Below are 12,748 nucleotides of genomic sequence, written 5' to 3'. Positions count from 1 at the left end.
CTCCCCGTCTGGGAATTGAACCCCGGTCTCCCGCGTGACAGGCGGGGATACTGACCACTATACTAACGAGGACTTATCGGCATTAGTTAAACAGTGCTCACCTCCTTGGGGTTAAGGCATACCCTCGATCAATTCACAGTATTGTAATAGGCAGATTTGCTGCTTTTGGTTAGGACAAGTAATCTTTTTTCCTAAATATTACAATACAGAAATTCCTAGCCAAAAACAATCAGTTTTATCAAGAAATGATTTCATTGAAATAAATATCTATCTATCGATCTGTCTATCTGGCTATCTTTCTAACTATCAATATATATATTTATATATATATATATATCTATATAATCAGCTCACTTTACCATTTGCAGCTTATAACTATTAGCCACCAGGGGTCACTACTAACCAAAAGCAGTCATTCTACTTGTAAATTGTGCCAATCGAGTGGAACAGCAGCCTAGGATTCACCACTGCTTCATCTCATTTTCCAAGAGAATGCAGATGTAAAGTGTTTTTGATGGTACGCCTGTGCATATTGAAATATTCAGAGCATATTATGAATTTCAGTTAACACATCAGTAAGCATTTTGGCCATCACTGAATTCAACCTTTTTTCTCAATCGGACTAGGCATGGATAATGACAGATATATTTTACAATGTTAGAAAGTACATCATTTTATTTAATTGTGTGAATAAAAGGAATCGCCTCCCCGTCGGGGAATTGAACCCTGGTCTCCAGCGTGACAGGAGGGGATACTGGCCACTATACTAACGAGGACTTATTGGCATCAGTTAAACAGTGCTCACCTCCTTGGGGTTAAGGCATACCCTCGATCAATTCACAGTATTGTAATAGGCAGATTTGCTGCTTTTCGTTAGGACAAGAAATCTTTTTTCCTAAATATTACAATACAGAAATTCCTAGCCAAAAACAATCAGTTTTATCAAGAAATTATTTCATTGAAATAAATATCTATCTATCGATCTGTCTATCTGGTATCTTTCTAACTATCAATATATATATTTATATATATATATATCTATATATACAGCTCACTTTACCATTTGCAGCTTATAACTATTAGCCACCAGGGGTCAAAACTAACCAAAAGCAGTCATTCTACTTGTAAATTGTGCCAATCGAGTGGAACAGCAGCCTAGGATTCACCACTGCTTCATCTCATTTTCCAAGAGAATGCAGATGTAAAGTGTTTTTGATGGTACGCCTGTGCATATTGAAATATTCAGAGCATATTATGAATTTCAGTTAACACATCAGTAAGCATTTTGGCCATCACTGAATTCAACCTTTTTTCTCAATCGGACTAGGCATGGATAATGACAGATATATTTTACAATGTTAGAAAGTACATCATTTTATTTAATTGTGTGAATAAAAGGAATCGCCTCCCCGTCGGGGAATTGAACCCTGGTCTCCCGCGTGACAGGAGGGGATACTGGCCACTATACAAACGAGGACTTATTGGCATCAGTTAAACAGTGCTCACCTCCTTGGGGTTAAGGCATACCCTCGATCAATTCACAGTATTGTAATAGGCAGATTTGCTGCTTTTCGTTAGGACAAGAAATCTTTTTTCCTAAATATTACAATACAGAAATTCCTAGCCAAAAACAATCAGTTTTATCAAGAAATTATTTCATTGAAATAAATATCTATCTATCGATCTGTCTATCTGGTATCTTTCTAACTATCAATATATATATTTATATATATATATTACCTACTGGCGGTCGCCAGTAGGTATATATAGTTAGGATTTTTTCTCTATGGGTTTTTTGAAAATTCTATGTCTAATAACTTTGGCGTTTGTGGACGGAATTGGCTGAAATTTTCAGGAAAATGGCACATTTTGTTTCTGAGCAGCCCTTGAAAATTTGGGGGGGGTTCGTCCAGTGGGGGCCGAGAAAAAAGGGGGGTCCCAAAACGTGTTTTTAACATTGAGTTTTCCATAGGGCGGTTGGCCTCACTTTTAGCCCGAACGGCTGAATGGATTTGCACGAAACTTGGCAAAATTGTAGGGACTGGTAGCTCGATGTGCCTTTTGTAGGTCTCAATATATGTGCTCCAGTGGATTTTGAGAAATTAACGTTTAAAAAAAGATATATATCTGTAACAGCGGACCAGTTAGCGCACTGGTTCGCGGACTTTTCGCGCAACGGAGCTTTGTGAAGCGAAGCTGATTGGTTCTCCGGCGTCTGTCAACATTCCAAACAGTCCGTAGCGGCCGCCATCTTGTCTCTCGGTAGGATCGAGAGACAAGGGGAGGCGAAAGCGAAGGGGCAAATGACCATAAGGGGGAATAGTAGATCCTCGCTGACCCCCTAGGTTTGATGTGGAGGTTTTAAAAGGGCCCCGCGGGGCAAAAAAAAATAATAATAATAATAATCGAACGGCTGAATGGATTTGCACGAAACTTGGCAAAATATTAGGGACTGGTAGCCCGATGTGCCTTTGCTAGGTCTCAATATATGTGCTCCAGTGGATTTTGAGAAATTAACGTTCAAAAAAAGATATATATCTGTAACAGCGCTCCGCTTTGCGTAACGGAGGTTTGCGAAGCTGATTGGTCATTCTGTCACTGGGCTATAGTTGGGCTACATCTGGCTGATATTTGGGCTACATTTGTTTTTTTGTGTGTCTGGCGGCCATCTTTGGGCTACATTGGGCTACATTGGGCTTCATTGGGCTACATTCGGCTAATTAGCAAATAGCTCATCGCAAACTAGGAATGGTAAAGAATCGCTATTTATTCCTTAAAGTTCGCTATTTAGGAAATGCAAATAACTTTGATGATACATATGGCGGTTCATCTCTAACAAGATAACAAGCATAGGGATACATTTATGATGACTGGCGCATCACCAGGGATGTGTTAGTCATTCTGTGCCGCTGTTCCGTCACCTATGGTGTGCTGCATTTACAATGCGGCGCATCATGGGGCAAAAACAGCACAGATGCGTGATGTATCTGTGCCGTAAAGGTGGCGCATTGCTGGAGTTGTATCGCAAGTGTGATGAAGCTCCAGCAAGGGTCGGGGGTGCCCCTGTCGCAGGGTTTCTGTTCTCACACAGAACTGTGGACAGAGGATTGGAACCTCGGCGAATTAGGGTGTCCCAAAACTCACGTTAGTAATCAAAAACTATTTAGCAAGCTAGGTACAGTGTCACATTGGATATAACAAACTCTCAATGTTTAGACAATCCAGAATATGAACTTATAGTACCTCAGGATACGTGGAACTCATGAACAGTCGGTCGTTATAGATTTCTTAGAAACCAGAACATGGAGTTAAGAAGAACAGATGTGTATTTGAAATGTTTATTTACTAATGCCGTCTTCTCAGGCGTAGTACCTTAGATAATAAAAGTACACATATTATCAGTAGCAAAATTACCAGCATAGTTACTAGTACATAAAAAGTGAATGGTGATAGTATGTTAACATGCTGTAAATGAATAAGAGTTAGCAACACTTATAAGCAGCCGCGGGCCGTGGAGGGAGTTACGGTGAGGCAGGGAGGGGGAGAAGCAGGGTGGAGAATACAAGTACACATATTATGAGTAGCAAAATTACCAGCATAGTTACTAGTACATAAAAAGCGAATGGTGACAGTATGTTAACATGCTGTAAATGAATAAGAGTTAGCAACACTTATAAGCAGCCGCGGGCCGTGGAGGGAGTTACGGTGGGGCAGGGAGGCGGGGAGGGGGAGGGGCAAGGTAGAGAGGGCTCCAGCCTGCTTCTCCCCCTCCCCGCCTTCCTGCCCCATCGTAACTCCCTCCACGGCCCGCGGCTGCTTATATCTCACCCTCCCTAATACACATATTATATTATTTGCTAAGAAGGTCTCTTTGTGTTGGTTTAGGGCGTGCCCATACTTTAGTGTCTTAGATTTGAAGGAATCACATCAGCATACACCAGCTCTCTCTTCATGTGAACCGTATCAACTGTTGTGTATGTGTGTTCGGCAAAGCAATATAAAACCCGCCTCCTGCCCAGAATTGGCAGAAGTTGCACTTATGTTATGAGTATGAAGTCGTGGAGATCAGACCTCATAACAATTCTGTATCGTGTTGTTCTTGAAACTTTAGCAGTCGCTGTACAGATATAGTTTAACAAGTAAAGCAGATAGTAGACCAATAACATATTATTCTCATGTAAACCACGATGAACTACTAGGTGGAAAGCTAAAGCAACAACTAAGTGTCGTGTGCAGAAGTTGCAAAAAAGGAAAAATGGCGTTTAAACCGGTAATGAGCCCATGCTAACTTAACACGGTGTAAAGATATCCAGGACCTAGATGACACCTCCTCATGATCCGGAAACGAACTGAATAAGATAATAGAAGTGCCATCTCATGAGAGCAGATTGCAAGTTTATATGTGGACGGTCCGCAAGGTAAAGCATTAAAAACTAGGAAAATTTAATGCTAAAGAAAAATAAAACAGCCAAGTACTTTATCGAGTCTTAAGCCAATAGGCAAGGTAAATAATAAAAACTTGACAAATAAGTCAATGAATTGTCAATGAAATGCTAGTACTCAGCATATCAAACATGAAAAAGGTCTATGACATAACTGTGTATGCAAAATAAGCTGCAAGAGCCTCCAATAGGAAGTCACCGTCTTCATCCGAAAACAGTTCAGCCATCCAATTTAAAAGCGGAAAAGAACATACGTGCTCTCCCAGCACCGGATCCTCTATGACCATCAGAGGACAGCTGGGTGGGTTTTCAAGAAAGCTCTGTTCCAAGAAAGACTGTGCTGCCGCCAGTAAATTCCAGGGACCAAGTAGTCCATGCATCAATGCCACAGCCATAATCCTTTCGCCAGGACAAACCAACTCGTGAGTAATGATAGGAGTCATCAGCTGATTAAAGTCGACGTCAGGAGAAACCGGTCCGCAGAGACACAAATCAATGGCCCAATCGAAATCACAGGTCAGGCAGTGAAATACAGGCTGGACACAGGTGAAGTAGGAGAACCGAAAAGATAATCCATATGCCGTGCTTAATATCGCCAACGGCATTGTGCCATAATATTCTAGCATGCGATTGCGGAACAGTGTCAGCAGCTGCAGGGTCGGAGGTTGCATAGGAGGGACATCCATATTTAAAAATGTAAAAAAGCACAAGAGCGTCCGCTGGTAATGCAAGTAAAAATGCCAATCCACGTAGCAGAGTGCAGAAAATACAATGAAAGGAAGAAGGGATGACTCCAAAGATTTTCTCAAATGAAGTCACGAGACCACTGGTAACAACTTTAAAAAAGTGCACCAGGGACTTTGTGGAGGATGCGTTACAGATAGTCGGAAACATGTTGCTGAAATTGAAAGGCAAATGTTAATTGAAAAAGGTTTTGCACCTCTGTATGGGTGTTCGCTATGTGAAGTACGAAAGTTTTACGGGCCGAACTCAAGGCCACCTCTCTCTGAGACAAAAGAGCTCTTATTCTTGCCATGCCGTTGAAACGTGTCTCAAGGTTGGTATTTGTGGCCAGATTGAAAACTCCCTATGTTCATGTGTGGGAGGAAATAGAACATTTCTGCAGCAAATAACCCGTTCACTTACTGTTACGATAAAAGGAATACTTTTAATTAACTCAGAACAATCTTCATTATTGAGCATCAAATAACTACCATTTTCCAACAACTTGAACGTGGGGATGATAGCAGGAACTGGCGTGCCTTGCAACACGCAAGCCATATTTGGTCGGTGTTTGTTGCATGAACCGTGTAAATGTATGTGCCTACACATTAGTGAATGATCTGGCGTCTCAGTGCATTCCTCTCCATTCAGATAAACTTCTTGATCATCTTTGAAACATCTGTATGTGTATGGAAGCGACCAGACCTCATGAAGAAAAGCACTACCTAAAGGTTCATAACGACCTATTGGTATATATTTCATACAATTTGAAAACTTATATAAAGCAAAAGGCAGCGTTATTAAACCGTGGATAAGGCATGTTGCCAAAAAACCCGCAATCATCTGCTGATGATGTCACTGAGCATGTCATGAATGATGTAATATGTGACATCATCAGCAGTGGATTACGGGTAATGGTATCTCTAGTTTACTCCCTTATAGCTGTCTTTCTTTTAACATAAGTGTCTGTTTCCTTCCCTTATACTTACTGTTTTTGGGTCGCTTCCGGGTCGCGAACTGGGAAGCGAACTAAGAGAAATAGAGGTTGGCACAGTTCCAAATATTGTACCAATTTTTTAATAACGGGGAGGTAGTTCTGAAAAGAACTTTTTTTTTTTTTTTCTGAACATTTTTTTACTGTTTTTGAATTTTTCGGAACAGTTTTATATTTTTTGGGGTTTTTCTTGGAGGGGGCAATGAAAACGATTCATTGTAAAGGGCTCAACAGGAGCAACAAAACAAAAAAAAGAAGTATTTATTATTTTGGGCGTTTCGGACAAACTTGCATATGATAGTCAATAGCTCTGTTGAGCAGAGTGATGCTTCTTTGTCCGTAGGAAATGAATCCATCGCAAAATGCGCAGATGTGTTTTACATCACCAAATCTCATTTGTATATTTGGCACCATCTCCCTGCCCTCTGGTCCCGTTACTTCCGGTACAACAGATCTTCTGGCCATAATAGGGAGATTATCTAGGTCGTTCCGAAACTGTGCAGCACTGTAGTTGTTAGGATGCCACCTAGTCATATGGCGATGCATTGTGTAGTTTCCGAAACTGTATTTTTTGTCGGTCCCTCTGGACAGTCTATCTTGACATATAAGGCAAGTTACGTATCTTGCATTTACCTTTTTCTGACCTTTGGGAATTTTAAAGAATTGCCAAATGAAGTTTTCTTTCCCGCGAGACGTCCTGGGCTGCTCAGGCAAAAACTGCTTCTCTTCGTGCTCTTCCTCCTGGTCTTGTTCTTCTTCTTCTTGCTGAATTATAACTTCAGCAGGTGGTCCTCTCTTCCTTGGAGGTGGTGGAGGTGGTGGGGAAGCACCAGCTGAAGCTACTAAAGAAGCCATTGCTCAGTGATCACAAAGGGTCTTTCTCTCACAATGATGAAAGTCACAGTGAGGAAAGAAGGAGGGATTTTCATCAGTTGGGAAAAACAAGAGTTCTCAACCAATCAAAAGTGTTCATTTTAGATTATATGACCTAGTCTTACATCATTAGGAAACCAAAAGTGAAATGAACCAATGAAAAGTGTTATTACCAAGTCACATGACTTGCTGTGTTTACGTTAAGCGCTTTGCAGGGCCTCCCGGTTTGCTTCCAGAAACCTGCGCTTTGAGACTCGCTTCGCGTACCAGTTCGCTAACGTAGCACGTCATATGACGTATCACGCGACAACGTGAAACGTCATGCGGACGGGAGGCGTCACGATGTTGTTTTCTAACGCGGCACTTGTGGTAAAGAAACGTTTACCGGCTCGCGGTGTATTTCGCGGCATCAAGGTCAGCTAACGGGAAGCTTTCCGATTCGCGAAGCGGGAACGAAGAAAAAAAAATATTTAAAAAAAAAATTATTCATAAACATATAAAATATATTTTTGGATTTAAAGAAGAATACATTTTACAGCTACAGATATTAGCTGTTAAAAAACCAATGAAATTCACTGAAAAAACCATAGGTTATAGACCATATATAGTTAGGAATTAGCATTTACAAAACCTTGAAAATTCACTGAAAAAACCATAGGTTATAGACCATATATAGTTAGGAATTAGCATTTAAAAAACCTTATTTTACTCACACAAAACCATTGAAATTCCATATATAGTTAGTTGCACTAACTATATATCGCGCACCCGCAATCCACTGCTGATGATGTCACATATTACATCATTCATGACATGGTCAGTGACATCACTGATGACATCACTGATGACAACATCCAGTGATTATGTGTTTCTGTAAAGTTTAAATATGTTTTACATATTGAAGAATGAGTGGATGTATAAGTGTCTGAATGAAGGTTTTAGTAGGTGCGTGATTGACTGTATGAGTGAGTGATTAAATGCGTCTTACTGAATGCACGGGTTAGTGACTAAACTGTCTGAAAGTGTGCATCAGTATGTCTGTTGTTGTGCAAGCTGCTGCATGTGTTGATCAGTAGCTATATAAGTAGCTATATGGGTTATTGATTGGTTGCACAAGTATTTGTATGGGAGACTGAGTGTGTGTATGGCTGGCTGGGAGGTGTGTGACTCTGTGCAGATCAATGTGTACTTGTATCAGTGATTCTATAAGAGAGTAACTATGTGTTAGTATATGTTTCAAAAATGTAAGGTGTTCTGTGTTTAACTGTATAGATGAGAAAATGGAAGTGTGATTGATTCTTTTCAGGACTGACTAGGTGTGTGAGTAACTCCATGAATGAGTGGCAGAGTGTGAGTGTCTGTATAAGTGTATGAGTGCATATGATAGTGTTGTAAAGATGAGTGATTGTATGTATGAATGATTGTATAAGTGAATGTGTGTGTAGACATAGGAATCAGTGAGTGCGTATGTAGTAACTAGTATTGGTGTGTCAATGGTTTCAAAAATGATACTCTCTATTTAACACTGGGTGTAACGGAGGTTATATTACAGTGTGAGGAGATGCATTGTATTATCACATGAATGATATCATCAGTGATGTGATCATTGATGTCAAGTGTGATGTCATCAGTGATGTCATTTGAGATGTCATCAGTGATGTCATCAGTGATGTCACTGACCATGTCATGAATGATGTAATATGTGACATCATCAGCAGTGGATTGCGGGTGCGCGATATATAGTTAGTGCAACTAACTATATATGGAATTTCAATGGTTTTGTGTGAGTAAAATAAGGTTTTTTAAATGCTAATTCCTAACTATATATGGTCTATAACCTATGGTTTTTTCAGTGAATTTTCAAGGTTTTGTAAATGCTAATTCCTAACTATATATGGTCTATAACCTATGGTTTTTTCAGTGAATATATATATAATCAGCTCACTTTACCATTTGCAGCTTATAACTATTAGCCACCAGGGGTCACTACTAACCAAAAGCAGTCATTCTACTTGTAAATTGTGCCAATCGAGTGGAACAGCAGCCTAGGATTCACCACTGCTTCATCTCATTTTCCAAGAGAATGCAGATGTAAAGTGTTTTTGATGGTACGCCTGTGCATATTGAAATATTCAGAGCATATTCTGAATTTCAGTTAACACATCAGTAAGCATTTTGGCCATCACTGAATTCAACCTTTTTTCTCAATCGGAATAGGCATGGATAATGACAGATATATTTTACAATGTTAGAAAGTACATCATTTTATTTAATTGTGTGAATAAAAGGAATCGCCTCCCCGTCGGGGAATTGAACCCCGGTCTCCCGCGTGACAGGCGGGGATACTGACCACTATACTAACGAGGACTTATTGGCATCAGTTAAACAGTGCTCACCTCCTTGGGGTTAAGGCATACCATCGATCAATTCACAGTATTGTAATAGGCAGATTTGCTGCTTTTGGTTAGGACAAGTAATCTTTTTTCCTAAATATTACAATACAGAAATTCCTAGCCAAAAACAATCAGTTTTATCAAGAAATTATTTCATTGAAATAAATATCTATCTATCGATCTGTCTATCTAGCTATCTTTCTAACTATCAATATATATATTTATATATATATATCTATATAATCAGCTCACTTTACCATTTGCAGCTTATAACTATTAGCCACCAGGGGTCACTACTAACCAAAAGCAGTCATTCTACTTGTAAAATGTGCCAATCGAGTGAAACAGCAGCCTAGGATTCACCAGTGCTTCATCTCATTTTCCAAGAGAATGCAGATGTAAAGTGTTTTTGATGGTACGCCTGTGCATATTGAAATATTCAGAGCATATTATGAATTTCAGTTAACACATCAGTAAGCATTTTGTTCATCAGTGAATTCAACCTTTTTTCTCAATCGGAATAGGCAAGGATAATGACAGATATATTTTACAATGTTAGAAAGTTTATCATTTTATTTAATTGTGTGAATAAAAGGAATCGCCTCCCCGTCTGGGAATTGAACCCCGGTCTCCCGCGTGACAGGCGGGGATACTGACCACTATACTAACGAGGACTTATTGGCATTAGTTAAACAGTGCTCACCTCCTTGGGGTTAAGGCATACCATCGATCAATTCACAGTATTGTAATAGGCAGATTTGCTGCTTTTGGTTAGGACAAGTAATCTTTTTTCCTAAATATTACAATACAGAAATTCCTAGCCAAAAACAATCAGTTTTATCAAGAAATGATTTCATTGAAATAAATATCTATCTATCGATCTGTCTATCTGGCTATCTTTCTAACTATCAATATATATATTTATATATATATATATATATCTATATAATCAGCTCACTTTACCATTTGCAGCTTATAACTATTAGCCACCAGGGGTCACTACTAACCAAAAGCAGTCATTCTACTTGTAAATTGTGCCAATCGAGTGGAACAGCAGCCTAGGATTCTCCACTGCTTCCACTCATTTTCCAAGAGAATGCAGATGTAAAGTGTTTTTGATGGTACGCCTGTGCATATTGAAATATTCAGAGCATATTCTGAATTTCAGTTAACACATCAGTAAGCATTTTGGCCATCACTGAATTCAACCTTTTTTCTCAATCGGACTAGGCATGGATAATGACAGATATATTTTACAATGTTAGAAAGTACATCATTTTATTTAATTGTGTGAATAAAAGGAATCGCCTCCCCGTCGGGGAATTGAACCCTGGTCTCCCGCGTGACAGGAGGGGATACTGACCACTATACTAACGAAGACTTATTGGCATCAGTTAAACAGTGCTCACCTTCTTGGGGTTAAGGCATACCCTCGAACAATTCACAGTATTGTAATAGGCAGATGTGCTGCTTTTGGTTAGGACAAGTCATCTTTTTTCCTAAATATTTCAATACAGAAATTATTAGCCAAAAACAATCAGTATTATCAAGAAATTATTTCATTGAAATAAATATCTATCTATCGATCTGTCTATCTAGCTATCTTTCTAACTATCAATATATATATTTATATATATATATATCTATATAATCAGCTCACTTTACCATTTGCAGCTTATAACTATTAGCCACCAGGGGTCACTACTAACCAAAAGCAGTCATTCTACTTGTAAATTGTGCCAATCGAGTGGAACAGCAGCCTAGGATTCACCACTGCTTCATCTCATTTTCCAAGAGAATGCAGATGTAAAGTGTTTTTGATGGTACGCCTGTGCATATTGAAATATTCAGAGCATATTATGAATTTCAGTTAACACATCAGTAAGCATTTTGTCCATCGTGAATTCAACCTTTTTTCTCAATCGGAATAGGCAAGGATAATGACAGATATATTTTACAATGTTAAAAAGTACATCATTTTATTTAATTGTGTGAATAAAAGGAACCGCCTCCCCGTCGGGGAATTGAACCCCGGTCTCCCACGTGACAGGCGGGGATACTGACCACTATACTAACGAGGACTTATTGGCATCAGTTAAACAGTGCTCACCTCCTTGGGGTTAAGGCATACCATCGATCAATTCACAGTATTGTAATAGGCAGATGTGCTGCTTTTGGTTAGGACAAGTAATCTTTTTTCCTAAATATTACAATACAGAAATTCCTAGCCAAAAACAATCAGTTTTATCAAGAAATTATTTCATTGAAATAAATATCTATCTATCGATCTGTCTATCTAGCTATCTTTCTAACTATCAATATATATATTTATATATATATATATATCTATATAATCAGCTCACTTTACCATTTGCAGCTTATAACTATTAGCCACCAGGGGTCACTACTAACCAAAAGCAGTCATTCTACTTGTAAATTGTGCCAATCGAGTGGAACAGCAGCCTAGGATTCTCCACTGCTTCATCTCATTTTCCAAGAGAATGCAGATGTAAAGTGTTTTTGATGGTACGCCTGTGCATATTGAAATATTCAGAGCATATTCTGAATTTCAGTTAACACATCAGTAAGCATTTTGGCCATCACTGAATTCAACCTTTTTTCTCAATCGGACTAGGCATGGATAATGACAGATATATTTTACAATGTTAGAAAGTACATCATTTTATTTAATTGTGTGAATAAAAGGAATCGCCTCCCCGTCGGGGAATTGAACCCTGGTCTCCCGCGTGACAGGAGGGGATACTGACCACTATACTAACGAAGACTTATTGGCATCAGTTAAACAGTGCTCACCTCCTTGGGGTTAAGGCATACCCTCGAACAATTCACAGTATTGTAATAGGCAGATGTGCTGCTTTTGGTTAGGACAAGTCATCTTTTTTCCTAAATATTTCAATACAGAAATTATTAGCCAAAAACAATCAGTATTATCAAGAAATTATTTCATTGAAATAAATATCTATCTATCGATCTGTCTATCTAGCTATCTTTCTAACTATCAATATATATATTTATATATATATATATCTATATAATCAGCTCACTTTACCATTTGCAGCTTATAACTATTAGCCACCAGGGGTCACTACTAACCAAAAGCAGTCATTCTACTTGTAAATTGTGCCAATCGAGTGGAACAGCAGCCTAGGATTCACCACTGCTTCATCTCATTTTCCAAGAGAATGCAGATGTAAAGTGTTTTTGATGGTACGCCTGTGCATATTGAAATATTCAGAGCATATTATGAATTTCAGTTAACACATCAGTAAGCATTTTGTCCATCGTGAATTCAACCTTTTTTC

General features: G+C 38.9%; 2 non-coding genes across 2 annotated transcripts; both read right to left on the bottom strand.

The window, feature by feature from the left end:
* Positions 1-9,327: 9,327 nt before the first annotated feature.
* On the bottom strand, positions 9,328-9,399 carry TRNAD-GUC (transfer RNA aspartic acid (anticodon GUC)). Its single transcript has one exon. It is a non-coding gene; the product is annotated as a tRNA-Asp (tRNA).
* Positions 9,400-11,434: 2,035 nt separating this feature from the next.
* TRNAD-GUC (transfer RNA aspartic acid (anticodon GUC)) lies at positions 11,435-11,506 on the bottom strand. The gene has a single exon. It is a non-coding gene; the product is annotated as a tRNA-Asp (tRNA).
* Positions 11,507-12,748: the final 1,242 nt, after the last annotated feature.

The sequence above is a fragment of the Lissotriton helveticus genome, chromosome 1_2, assembly GCF_964261635.1.
Source record: "Lissotriton helveticus chromosome 1_2, aLisHel1.1, whole genome shotgun sequence".
In the NCBI taxonomy this organism is placed as follows: Eukaryota; Metazoa; Chordata; class Amphibia; order Caudata; family Salamandridae; genus Lissotriton; species Lissotriton helveticus.
Note: the sequence above shows the minus strand (reverse complement) of the source record. Positions and strands in the feature narration are given on the sequence as shown.